Source organism: Marmota marmota, unplaced genomic scaffold, assembly GCF_001458135.2.
Source record: "Marmota marmota marmota unplaced genomic scaffold, marMar, whole genome shotgun sequence".
Taxonomy (NCBI): Eukaryota; Metazoa; Chordata; class Mammalia; order Rodentia; family Sciuridae; genus Marmota; species Marmota marmota.
In genome coordinates, this window is record NW_026000005.1 from 45,361,546 (window position 1) to 45,373,403 (window position 11,858).

General features: G+C 38.2%; 1 protein-coding gene and 1 pseudogene across 22 annotated transcripts in view; one reads left to right on the forward strand and one right to left on the reverse strand.

The window, feature by feature from the left end:
* Trip12 (thyroid hormone receptor interactor 12) overlaps positions 1-11,858 on the reverse strand; it is a 150,864-nt gene that overhangs the window by 124,280 nt on the left and 14,726 nt on the right. The gene's annotated exons all lie outside the window — the stretch shown is intronic.
* Positions 8,514-9,579, forward strand: LOC107138488 (annotated as a pseudogene).

The following is an 11,858-nucleotide window of genomic DNA, read 5'->3' on the forward strand; positions in this document are numbered from 1 at the left end:
AGGTCTCTGGGAAATTCTACAAATAATAAATCATCTAGAGACAATGAACAGAATATGGACAACACACAAGTCAACAAAGCAAATCTGCAAAAACAAAAGAACAAAATTTCAAAGACTTCAGATATCAGAATAATCAGATCTTAAAACAAGCTGTGCACAATGATGTAAACCTATAATCCAAGGAACTTGCACGGCTGAGGCAGGAAGATCACCAAATTCAAACAGGTGGCAACTCAGTGAAACTGTCCCAAAATATAAATGTATAATGGGCTGGAGTCAGGCATGGTGGTAACTGGGTGCAAATCCCAATGATTCTGGAGGCTGAGGCAGGAGGATCGCAAGTTCAAAGTCAGGCTGGAAATATGGCTCAGTTTGGTAGAGTGCCTGCCTCACATGCACAAAGCCCTGAGTTCAATCCCCAGCACCGCAAAAAAATAAGTTCAAAGTCAGCCTCAGCAACTCAATGAGACCCTATTTCAAAATAAAAAATAAAAAGGGCTGAGGATGTAGCTTGGGGATACAATGCTTGCCTAATCTTACTTAACGAGCATACCTATGGCCTAAGTCCGTCCAATCATCAGTACCACAGACATACAGTATCACAGACATATAAGAATATAAAGGACAAATCTGAAATCCCAAAAGAAATAGAAAAATCATTAAAAGTTACATTGATTTGAAAAAGAACCAAACAGAACTTCTAATATGATAAATAAAGCTCAGGGCTGGAGGTATTGCTCAGTGGTAGAGTACTTACATGAGGTGATGGGTTCAATCCACAATTCCACACAATTAAATAAATAAATTTAAAAAAACTGACCTTAGTAGGCAGCTATATTTTGGGTAAAATACAACACAAAAACAGAATGAACTAATATCAGAAAAGTGAAAACATGGCAAAGGCATATCTAAATATTATAAAGTAGCTGAGATACAAATTCACAGATTTGAATGGTCCAAATGAACCCAAACAGGATAAATAAAAGACATTCATACTTAGAAACATTATAACACAAACACAAAACACCCAAAACAGAAAAGAATATCAAGGTGGGTGGGGGTCACTATTTTTTTGACACACACCTGATTTCTCAAAAGCAGTGAAGAAAACCAGAAAACAAGTGATTTCTAATTTTGTTCAGCATGGTAAAGACACATGTCAATAGGGGCTGGGGTGGTGGCTCAGCGGTAGAGCATTTGCCTAGCATGTGCAAGGCCCTGGGTTCGATCCTCGGCACCACATAAAAATAAACAAGCAAAATAAAGGTATTGTGTCCAACTACAACTATAAATAAATAAACAAACAAACAAATGTTTAAAAAAAAAGATACATAAAGAATCCTACACCAGGTAAAATTACCTTTTATGAACAAGTCTCTGGCAGATTAAAATTAGGGTCTTTTCCACCAGAAGAAAAGGGACCCTGGATAGTTGAGATAGGACAAAAAATAAAGTAGCAAATATAAATACAAATGAACATTAACACTATAGAAGAATATCTAGCAGGGGATTTTTTAACTGGTAAAAGTAAAATGAAGAAGAAGTTGGTAGGCTAAGTATATTTTCTATAAGCAGGGAAGGTACATTAATTACTTTGTTAGACGTAATATTTTAATTTCTTTTCTCCCTACAGGGCTGGAGATTGAACTCAAGGCCTTGCAGACACTAGGCAAGAACTCTATAATGAGCCCCACTTAGTTCCAGCCCTGCTTAGTTTCTAAAACAGGTCGGCAAAGACTAGAATCATGCCCTTATTAAAAAGATCAATTAAGATATGGTCGCATATGCTTCTAATTCCAGCAATTTGGAAGGCTGAGGCAGGAGGATGGCAAGTTTGAGGCCAGTCTCAGCAACTTAATGAGATCCTGTCTCAAAATTTAAAAAAAAAAAAAAAAAAAAATCTTTTTTTTTTTTAAAAGGGTGGGGAGGTGATAAAATGGATACCCTCATAATAATAAAAATATTTAATTCAGCAAGATAGCAAATTTTTTGTGTGTAGGCAGGGCAGTACTGGAGACTGAACCTGGGGTATTCTATCATTGGACTACATTCTTAGTCTTGTCTTCCTTTTTTTTCTTTCTTTCTTTCCGTAATTTTGAGATTGGATCTAAGTCTCTGAGGGTGGCCTCAAACTTGTGATCATCCTGCCTCAGTTGTCCAAGTTGCTGGGATTATAGGCATGCACCACCACACCCAGAAAGGAAGACAGCAACTTTTAATTTACAAATAATTTTATATACAAGGCTGCAAAGTGTTTTTCTTTTAAAGATATACAAATCCAGGGTAGATTTTCAAACACTTCTCTTAATAACTAGTATTACAAGAGATTAAGTAACTAATATAACAAGAGATTAAAAAGTAAAGGACACTGATAATTCTCTGTAGTTTTACGAATTCCACCTGCCTTAAAATTCTCAATATTTCTGCATATTACCACTCTAAAGAGCTCCATTCGAGCTGGGCATGGTGGTGCATACCTGTAATCTCAGTGACTTCTGCCTCAGCAATTTAAGGAGGCCCTAAGCAACTTAGCAAGACCCTGTCTCAAAATAAAACAAAGAGTTGGGGACATAGCTCAAGGGTAAAGCATTTCTGGGTTCAATCCCTGGTACAAAAAAAAAGAGCTTCATCAAATTTTTCAAACTTCAACATTTAGATGCTACTTCAAGTAGATACTTTTATTCCCATGTTTCATCCGCCTCTCTCTACCTACTACTCACTGAATACTAAACTGCCAGGGAAGTTGCCACATATTACATGAAGATATTCTAAATATTCACAACATCCACCATAAATTAACTAGGGTCAGAACTGAACAAATGAGGGTAGTGGCAGAGCATTTGCCTAGCACCTCTGAGGCAATGGTTCCATCCTTAGCACCACATAAAAATAAACAAATAAAATAAAGGAATACTGTCCATCTCCAACTAACAAAAAAAAATTAATAAAAATAACTGAACAAATGACCTAGAACAAATGAATCAAAGTCCTTCCTCAAGACTCTTTTGGTATAGTTGTAAAGCACAAAGTATGGCCTTAGAATGGCAATATTTAAGATAGTCACATTAGAAAGTATTCTTCAGAGAGAGAGAGGAAGCAGATACACAGAGACAAATAGGTATCTGAATTTCTGATTCTAGTTAATTGTTCCCAAAGCCTAGCTGCCAGATTCCATTCTTAAATTTTCACTAGACATAATCAATCTCAAGTAATAATTCTAGCTAATCCAGTGTCCAATTAATGTTTGAACTTTATATTAAAGTTCTTTTTTTTTTTTTACTCCCAAGTGAGAGGGATAATATTGTAAATCAAACTCATTTATGGTCTCAGTATTTCCCCAACAAAGACAAAACTCTTAAGTCAGTGTACAAAGATTTCTGATATGTCACTCTCTTTAACCTTAGCAACATCAGAAATATACTAAGAACAAGCATTACTCATTTAATAGAAGAAAAGCTCAAAGGCAACTCAACTAAACTGAAGTATCTAAGCTTAAAGTTACATTAGAACTCTTGTCTCCTGACTCTGAGGTCAATTTTCTTACAAACTTACCTTTAATGGAATAAACTCAAATGCAGTTTATAACCCTCCATTATCGGAATGCTGTATCTAGTCATTTATTAAAAATAATCAACACTTTTAGGTTATAACACATAACAGTATATGAAAATAATATTCATGTCTAAAAGCACTGCCCAATATTAATGTTAATAAATCAGTATCATAAAACATTAGTTTAGTATCCTTTGTTCCCATTGTTTTTAAAATAAAAATATTAAGAAACCAGTAAAGTCAGGTTTGATGTAGCAACACCTGCAGAACCCCCAACTCTAAAGGCTGAGGAGGAAGAAGCTTGAGTCTAGGAATTAGAAAAAACAACCTGGGCAAGATAGTAAGAACTTGTTGCCAAAAAGACAAAAACCCGTAAAGCAGAAAATAAAGAACTAAACACCCACCACAGCCATGAAATGTCTATGTCAATCATTTCTCACCTCCAAAGAAAAGAAAACCAGCTAAAACAAACTGGAAGGAGTGGTAGAAAAGAGTTATCACACTTTCAAAAATTTAAAATATTAGACAATGACATTTCTCTGGGGTGGGCAGTTTGGTGTCACAAAAAAAAAAGGCCTAGGGGTATGTGTATAGCTTAGCGGTACAGCACTTGCCTATCTTATGAGAGGCCTTGGGTTCAATCCCCTGCACCACACACACACACACACACACACAAACACACACACAGAATGAGCTGAAAGAGAACCTTTGGTAGGAGGCATCCAAGGTTTAAAAGAACTTTGGAAACCTCAGACCAATGAAAAACCAAACAAATAACCAGAATAAAAGGTGACAGAGTACGGAACTACCCTAAGTACTACTACAAAAGGGCACACAAGTCCTGGTGGAGAAACTACATCTCTCAGGGGAGGAAATATATAGACTATTATAGATAAAAGTGGTATTTCCCCAGGAGTGAAGGGTGTTGGTCTGAAATAACTGTTTAAGGGGTGTTCCAGACAGAAACAACTTCAGAAAGGCCATGAATAAATGTACAGGAAATAACTGGGAATAGGACTCAGAAGAAAGCCTGAAACCTCAACAACTCTAAATAGAAAATTCACATGTGGGCTGGGGATGTGGCTCAAGAGGTAGCACGCTCGCCTGGCATGCGTGCAGCCTGGGTTCGATCCTCAGCACCATATACAAACAAAGATGCTGTGTCCGCCAAAAACTAAATAAATATTAAAAAAAAAAAAAAGGAAAATTCACACTTTTTTTTTTTTGCACCAGTGATTGAATAGAGGGGCGCTCTACTACTGAGCCATATCCCCAACCTTTTTGAGACATAGTCTCGCTAAATTGAGTAGGCTGATCTCAAACTTGCAATCTAGCCTAAGCTTCCCAAAATGCTGAGATTATAGTCATGTGCCAAGCCCAGTCACATATACACTACTCAAAAGAAATTACATACCAAATATATAAAGTGTTAATAGGACTTTTAAAACAAAACATTCCTTATAAACCTGGAAATAAGAAAGTAGATATAAGACCTTAGAAGTCAACTGAGGGAGTACCTCAGTGGCACAGGGAGAGCTTAGTATGCCAAGACTCTGGGTTCAATTCTCAGCAGCAAAAATTAAAGAATCAATCACATAACTAACTTTTAATCTCTTAGTTGAGGCTTCTACACTCTTGGAATATTAAAAAAGAATGGTAAATTGTTCCCTGAGCAACCAAGTTTGATTCTCAAGTGAATTTGGCATCTTCCATCAAGAGTATCCTATACAGCCCTCTTGAAATGACAATGTTATAGCCAACAAATAAGCACATTTTCTAGTTAGCAGGATGTTTAAATTCAAATAATAGTTTAAGTAGAAACAGTAAACTGAAATTGCCAAAAGAAAAAGAACTAGTTTGTCCCAATTGTAGTAAGTACCAAACTACAGATTTTAATTAGCAAAATTTTAACTAAGAAAATAGTACATCACAACAACTGAAACCTTTATCTGTACAAGTCAAAAAAGAAATGGGTATAGGATTTCTTTTTTGTAGTGATAAAAATAAAGAAATTTGCTAGGGATGACATTAGTGCATAACTCTGTAGCTTCATTAGAAACACCATACTTTCAAATGAATAAATTACATATCACATGATCTAAATCTCAATAAAGCTGTTTTTAAAAATATTTCATTCTGAAAATGTTCCCTGCCTTCAAAAGTACTGCATAAAGGAAAACCTTTAAGTTGTTGCTTTTGAACCTTCAACTATGCTAACAATGTGATGCATCAGACCTCTCCCCCAAGATACCATAAACCAACTAACATTGAATTTTTTACTTATTAATGTATTTATTTATATTTATTGTGGTGATGGGGATCAAACCCAGAGTCTCCTTCATTCTAGCAAGCACTCCACCCTACCACTGAGCTACAACCCCAGCTCCTTAATTGACATTTTAAAGACAAATGTCTGTTAAGAATGAAAAAATTCTCAATATATTAAAGTACATTTGTCAATGCAGTTTCTAAACTAATAAGCTCATGTCCTTAATAACCTGTACATCTTTCTATTCTCTATTTTAATAAAGTAATGACGCTTGTGTTGAGATTCAGAAAACCTCACCCCAAAATATACCTTGTCAAGGCATTCTGAGTGCTTTGAACTGAAGGACACAGAAGGTCTCTGGCCACCTGTCACCCTCTTCCCAAAGTGTGGGGGTGGGGGGTGTCTCTAATATTTCCCATATCCAACACTAAAAGCAGTTCAACAGTAGAACCCAACTATCATGAATTCCAAGAATCTCATCAAACCAAGTAAGATCAACTCACATCACAAGAAAGAATGCTAAAGGTCACTGGCCTTGCTCAGAACAGACTTAAAGCACAGTCTATCACCTATTCTTCTGTGAGCAAAGCACAACCTATCACCTATTCTTTTGTGAGCGTCTGGCTACCTGAAAGGCTTTTATCTGCACAAGTCCACCTTCGTTTACCTGTGTTTTCTCCCTCCCTTTCCCATATCCTGCAGCCATATCCCCCAGAAAACTCTAAAACCCCATCCCTTCTGAAGCTTAGGAAACTAAATAAACCATCTAGCCTTTTACCCCTTCACCTTCTCACCTTCAGTCTTTATACTGGTTAGAAAGTCAAGTCATTTTGTTTCTCACACTGGGAGTAAATATAAAACTGAAAAACAGAAGTATTTACAAAAAATTCACTGTTATATTCTACAACATAACTGATGTTGTAATTGTAAGTACCTAAGCAGTATAACTTTATTTTTCTAAAACTAATTAAATCCAACATGAATAATGCCTTTTATCTATTTCAAAAGAAGTTCTTCTAGGATTCACTAAACCCAGAAACTACATGAGTACTTATATATATATCCATCCAATCAGCAAAAATTTGCAGTCAAACTGTGCAAAAGGCATTGACGTGTTAGGAAAATGAAGAGCTGGGTATACTGGCACACACTTTTAATTCCAGAATGCAAATCAGGAGACTGAAGCAGAAGGGTCACAAATTCAAGCACAGATTGGACAATGTAGCAAGACCCTGGCTCAAAATTAAAAGGGCTAGGGATGTAGCTCAATAAAGAGTGCCCCTGGGTTCAATTCTGAGTATGAAGGTGAAGGGTGGTTAATCACCCAAGTTGAAACAAAATTCCAATTAATGATAGCAAGCAATTGTTTTAGCATTTTCATTAATAAAGTTTCAAGTCAACTGCCTTTAAAAAGGAAAGAATGCTCAACGAAAGCAAAGTAGATGGTCTTGAAGTTAAAAAGGAGAGGGGTACAAAATATAAACTAGAGAGATTTAGAATAATGTCCTCATAATATCTTTCTTATTGGAAGTAATTTTTTCATTCTTCCTGTACTAAGAAATACCAATGCTCTTGCTTTACAAACTATTTGAGATATACTAAATTAAAAGAGGCAGATCATGTTGGCACATGCTATATTCACAACTGGGGAGGCTGAGGCAGGAGGATCAGAAGTTCAAGGCTTCCCTCAGGAATTTAGCGAGAATTTGTCTCAAAGAGGGCTAGGGATATAGCTCAGTTGTAAAGCATCCCTGGGTTCAGTCCCCACTACCAAAAATAAAGAAGAAATGAAAATGGCTGGAGATATGCTTAGTGGTAAAATACATCTGGATTCAATCCCCAGTACAAAAATTAAAAAAAAAAATTTAAACCTTGGTGGAGCACACCTGTAATTCAAGCTGCTTGGGAGGCCGAGGCGGCAGGATATTGAATTCAAACCCAGCCTTAGAAACAGCGAGGCACTAAGCAACTCATTTGAGACCCTGTCTCCAAATAAAATACAAAATAGGCCTAGGTATATGGCTCAGTGGTCAAGTGCTCGAGTTCAATCCCCACAACTGGAAGAAAAAAAGAAAAAGAAATTTAAATCTCCAAAGTAAGTTAGCCCACTACTAATTCACAACCGGGAGTTCATACACTTAGAATTAAAGACATAATTTCACTAACCTCTAATTGAAATTTAACATTTTTTTCTAGTATTAACAGGCAACGAACCACAGCATTATTGCTGGTACCTTTATCTTTCCAAGAGAAGGCATGGATATCATCATAGCACATTACAAGTGTTGCAGATACCCTGAAATATCATTTATGCTGTTCATTACTTTGAGTATCTGCTAGACCATGTTACTGAATGTTCTAATAAACACATTACTTACTGTATTAAAACAAGCTTAAAAATTCGGGAGCTAGGTGTCAACATTTTGATACATTTGATTTACTGAGTCTTATTTTTTGAGTTTAAAAATATTACTTTTAGGAGCTGAGGATATAGCTCAGTTGGTAGAGTGCCTCGCATGCACAAAGCCCTGGAATTCAATCCCCAGGCACGACAAAATATAAATATATATATATATAAATTTTGCCACCAAGCATGGTAGCACACACCTGTAATCCCAGTGACTCGGGAGGCTGAAGCAGGAGGATCACAACTAGCCTCAGCATCCTAACAAAGCCCTAACCCTAACTTAGTGAGACCCTAACTCTAAATTTTGAAAAATTTATAAAGGGCTGAGGATGTGGCTTAGTAGTTAAGAACCCCTGGATTCAATCCCTAATACAAAAAGAAAAAGAAAAAAAATTATTTTGAGGTACCAACAAGCTGACTGCTTCAGGGTCCACACTACAAAAAAGGTTAAGAACTCCTGGACTTAAAAATGTTCGAAAAAGGCCGAGAGGCTGGGACAAGCAAGGCTGAGGACCCATGTGCAGAGGTGACCAGTGGAGGCTCAGCAGTGCAATGCAAAGGGAAGTGACCGCCATTTAGCCCAGGTGTTGCAATTCCTGGGCTAATAGGGAGGCAGAGCTAACAAGCAAAGTTTCTGAGTCTTCACTGGCGAGAATTCTCAAAGCTCCTAGCTATGCATCTCTCTGTATTGCGGACCTTGGCATCCAAGGTCATTCTGCCCCCTCATTACCGCTATGGGATGAGTCACCCAGGTTCCCTGGCAGTCAAGAGGAAGACCACCCCCCAACACCAGGCGGCGCCCCGTGGGTGTGGAACCCATCTCTGATGAAGACTGGCATCTGTTCTGTGGGGACAAGGTGCAGATCCTGGAAGGCAAGGATGCAGGGAAGCAGGGCAAGGTAGTTCAAGTTATCCGGTAGCGGAATTGGGTAGTCCTGGAGGGGCTGAACACACATTTCCGCTACATTGGCAAGCAAAGGATTCTCCGGGAACCATGATCCCTAGTGAAGCCCCTTTGCTCCACTCCCAGGTCAAACTTGTGGATCCTGTGGACAGGAAAACTCACTGAGATTGAGTGGACATTTAATGAGGCAGGAGAACCAGTACAAGTCTCCACAAGATCAGAAAGAATTATCCCCAAACCTGAATTTCCCAGAGCTGATGGCATTGTCCCTGAAACATGGATTGATGGCCCCAAAGACATATCAGTGGAAGATGCTATGGAAAGAACTTATGTGCCTCGTCTGAAGACACTGGAGGAAGAGGTGATGGAAGCAATGGGGATCCAGGAGACCTGGAAACACAAGAAAGTCTATTGGTATTGAGTCTAGGGAAGACAGCTTCTCCTGCTTTTTATCTTAGCCTTGAAGGCCAAAGCACTATTTTCAGACACCAATAAAGTGCCATTAGTCAAAAAAAAAAAAAAAATGTTCTAACCAGCTGGGTTCAGTGGCACAGGCCTGTAATCCCAGCAGCTTGGGAGGCTGAGGCAGGAGATCTCGAGTTCAAAGACAGCCTCAGCAACTTAATGAGGCCTTAAACAACTCAGTGAGACCCATTTTCAAAACATAAATAAATAAAAAGGGGCGGGGCTTGGTGGCACAAACCTGTAATCGCAGCGGCTTGGGACACTGAGATAGGAGGATCGCAAGAAAAGCCAGCCTCAGCAACAGGGAGGTGCTAAGCAACTCAGTGAGTCCCTGTCTCTAGATAAAATACAAAATAGGGCTGGGGATGTGGCTCAGTGTTTGAGTGTCCCTGACTTCAATCCCCAGTACCAAAAAATAAATTGATTTAAAAAATAAAAAATTAAAAGGGTTAGGGATGTTTCTCAGTGGTTAAGCACCTCTTAGTTCAATCACTGGTACCCCCCCAAAAGCGTTCTAACCAGAACTTTCCAATGATATACATATTAAAAATGGCAGCATGCATAAATGATTCAGCATTGCTTATAAAATTTATTTCTATTACATACATATATACATCCATACACTGATGATACAGACTGCATATCAAAAAAATTTAAGAACCAGAGGTCTAAACCTGTCTTTGTACAGAACACCATTACCTTCTCACTTTTAAGGTATGACCTCCTTCTCAGCAGGAAGACTCACTTGGGGAGGTATACTAGTCATCTCTAGAAATAATTTTGCTTTCTGGATTAAAAAAAAAATATTTTCTTCCGTTCCTCTTTCAAATGTAATGAACACAATGACTTTATGACATGAGAGTCAGTTAGTGACCATGAGAATCACCTGCTAGGTAGGGCAAAGTAATACACAAGAGCCTGGTCTTTGCCACTATACAGGTGAACCTTGTTGTATGAGGAAAAATAAACTGATCTGTTTAAAGCCCTGTATGTTTTCTATTACCTGCAAGTGAAAATTATTCAGATAAATTATTATCCACAAGGTCACCAAGTAAATGCCCTTTGAAGGGTAACATCTGAGCTAAAACCTTACATGAGACATGTAAAATCCCAAAGACATTCCAGGCAGCAAGAATACCACAAAGCCCAGAAAAGTATAAGAAAATGTCAGAGAGGTGAACAAGAGCCAAGACCATATAGGACCTTGTAAGCCTCAAGGAGCCTTCAGATTCTTCCCAATGAATTGCTACAAACACACATACAAATCCCTCAGATATGTGAGAACATTTCCCAACTTAATACAAAAGCTGAGGAGAACGACTTTAAATACTTGGCTTTCAACCAAACCAGTGGAGCACTCCTATAATTCCAGCAACTAGGGGGCTGAGGCAAAAGAATTGCAAGATTAAAACCAGCCTGGGCAACTAAACAAGACCCTGTTCTCAAATAAAGACCTGGGATGCAGCTAAGTGGTAGAGACACAGAGGGTGGAAGGCGGGTGTTAGGCTTAAGGACCAAAGGATACAAACAATAATGTATAGCTGGCACTTGGTAGGTCCTCACTTGTTATAGATAAGGGCCTCACTTAATTTTATTCTCTTCTCTGAAATCTCTTAAAATTTAATTTTTCAGAAACAAGAATTTTAAAGCATCTTTAAAAATTAAAAAAAAAAAGGTGTGGTGGTTCACACCTAAATTCACAACAAAAGTGGGGGGTGGGGAGGACGACAATAAAAACAGGAAGTTCTAGGCCAGTCTCAGCAATTAGTCCCTGAACTACTTAGCAAGACCTTATCTCAAAATAAAATTAAAAGGGCTTGGGAATGTAACTCAGTGGCAACATATCCGTGGGTTTAACACCCACTACCAAAGGAGCCAGGTCAGAGACATACATCTATAATCCCAGCCACTCAGGAGGCTGATGCTGGAGGATCACAAGTTTGAGGCCAGCCTCAGTAATTTAGTGAGACCCTAAGCAACTTAGCAAGACCCTGTCTCAAAATTAAAAAAAACAAATAAATAAAGGGCTGGAGATGTACCTTGGTTGTAAGTGCCCCTGGGTTCAATCCTCAGTATCAAAAATAAACAATAAAGCCTACTGATACCCTCAAGAAAAGGACCGAGAACCAATGTACTTTTAGCACCGGAACAGCACAGGAGGAGGAGGCAGGAGGATCATAAGGTCAAAGCCAGCCTCAGAAACTTAGCAAGACACTAAGCCACTTACTTAGACCCTATCTCAAAAAAAAAAAAAAAAAAAT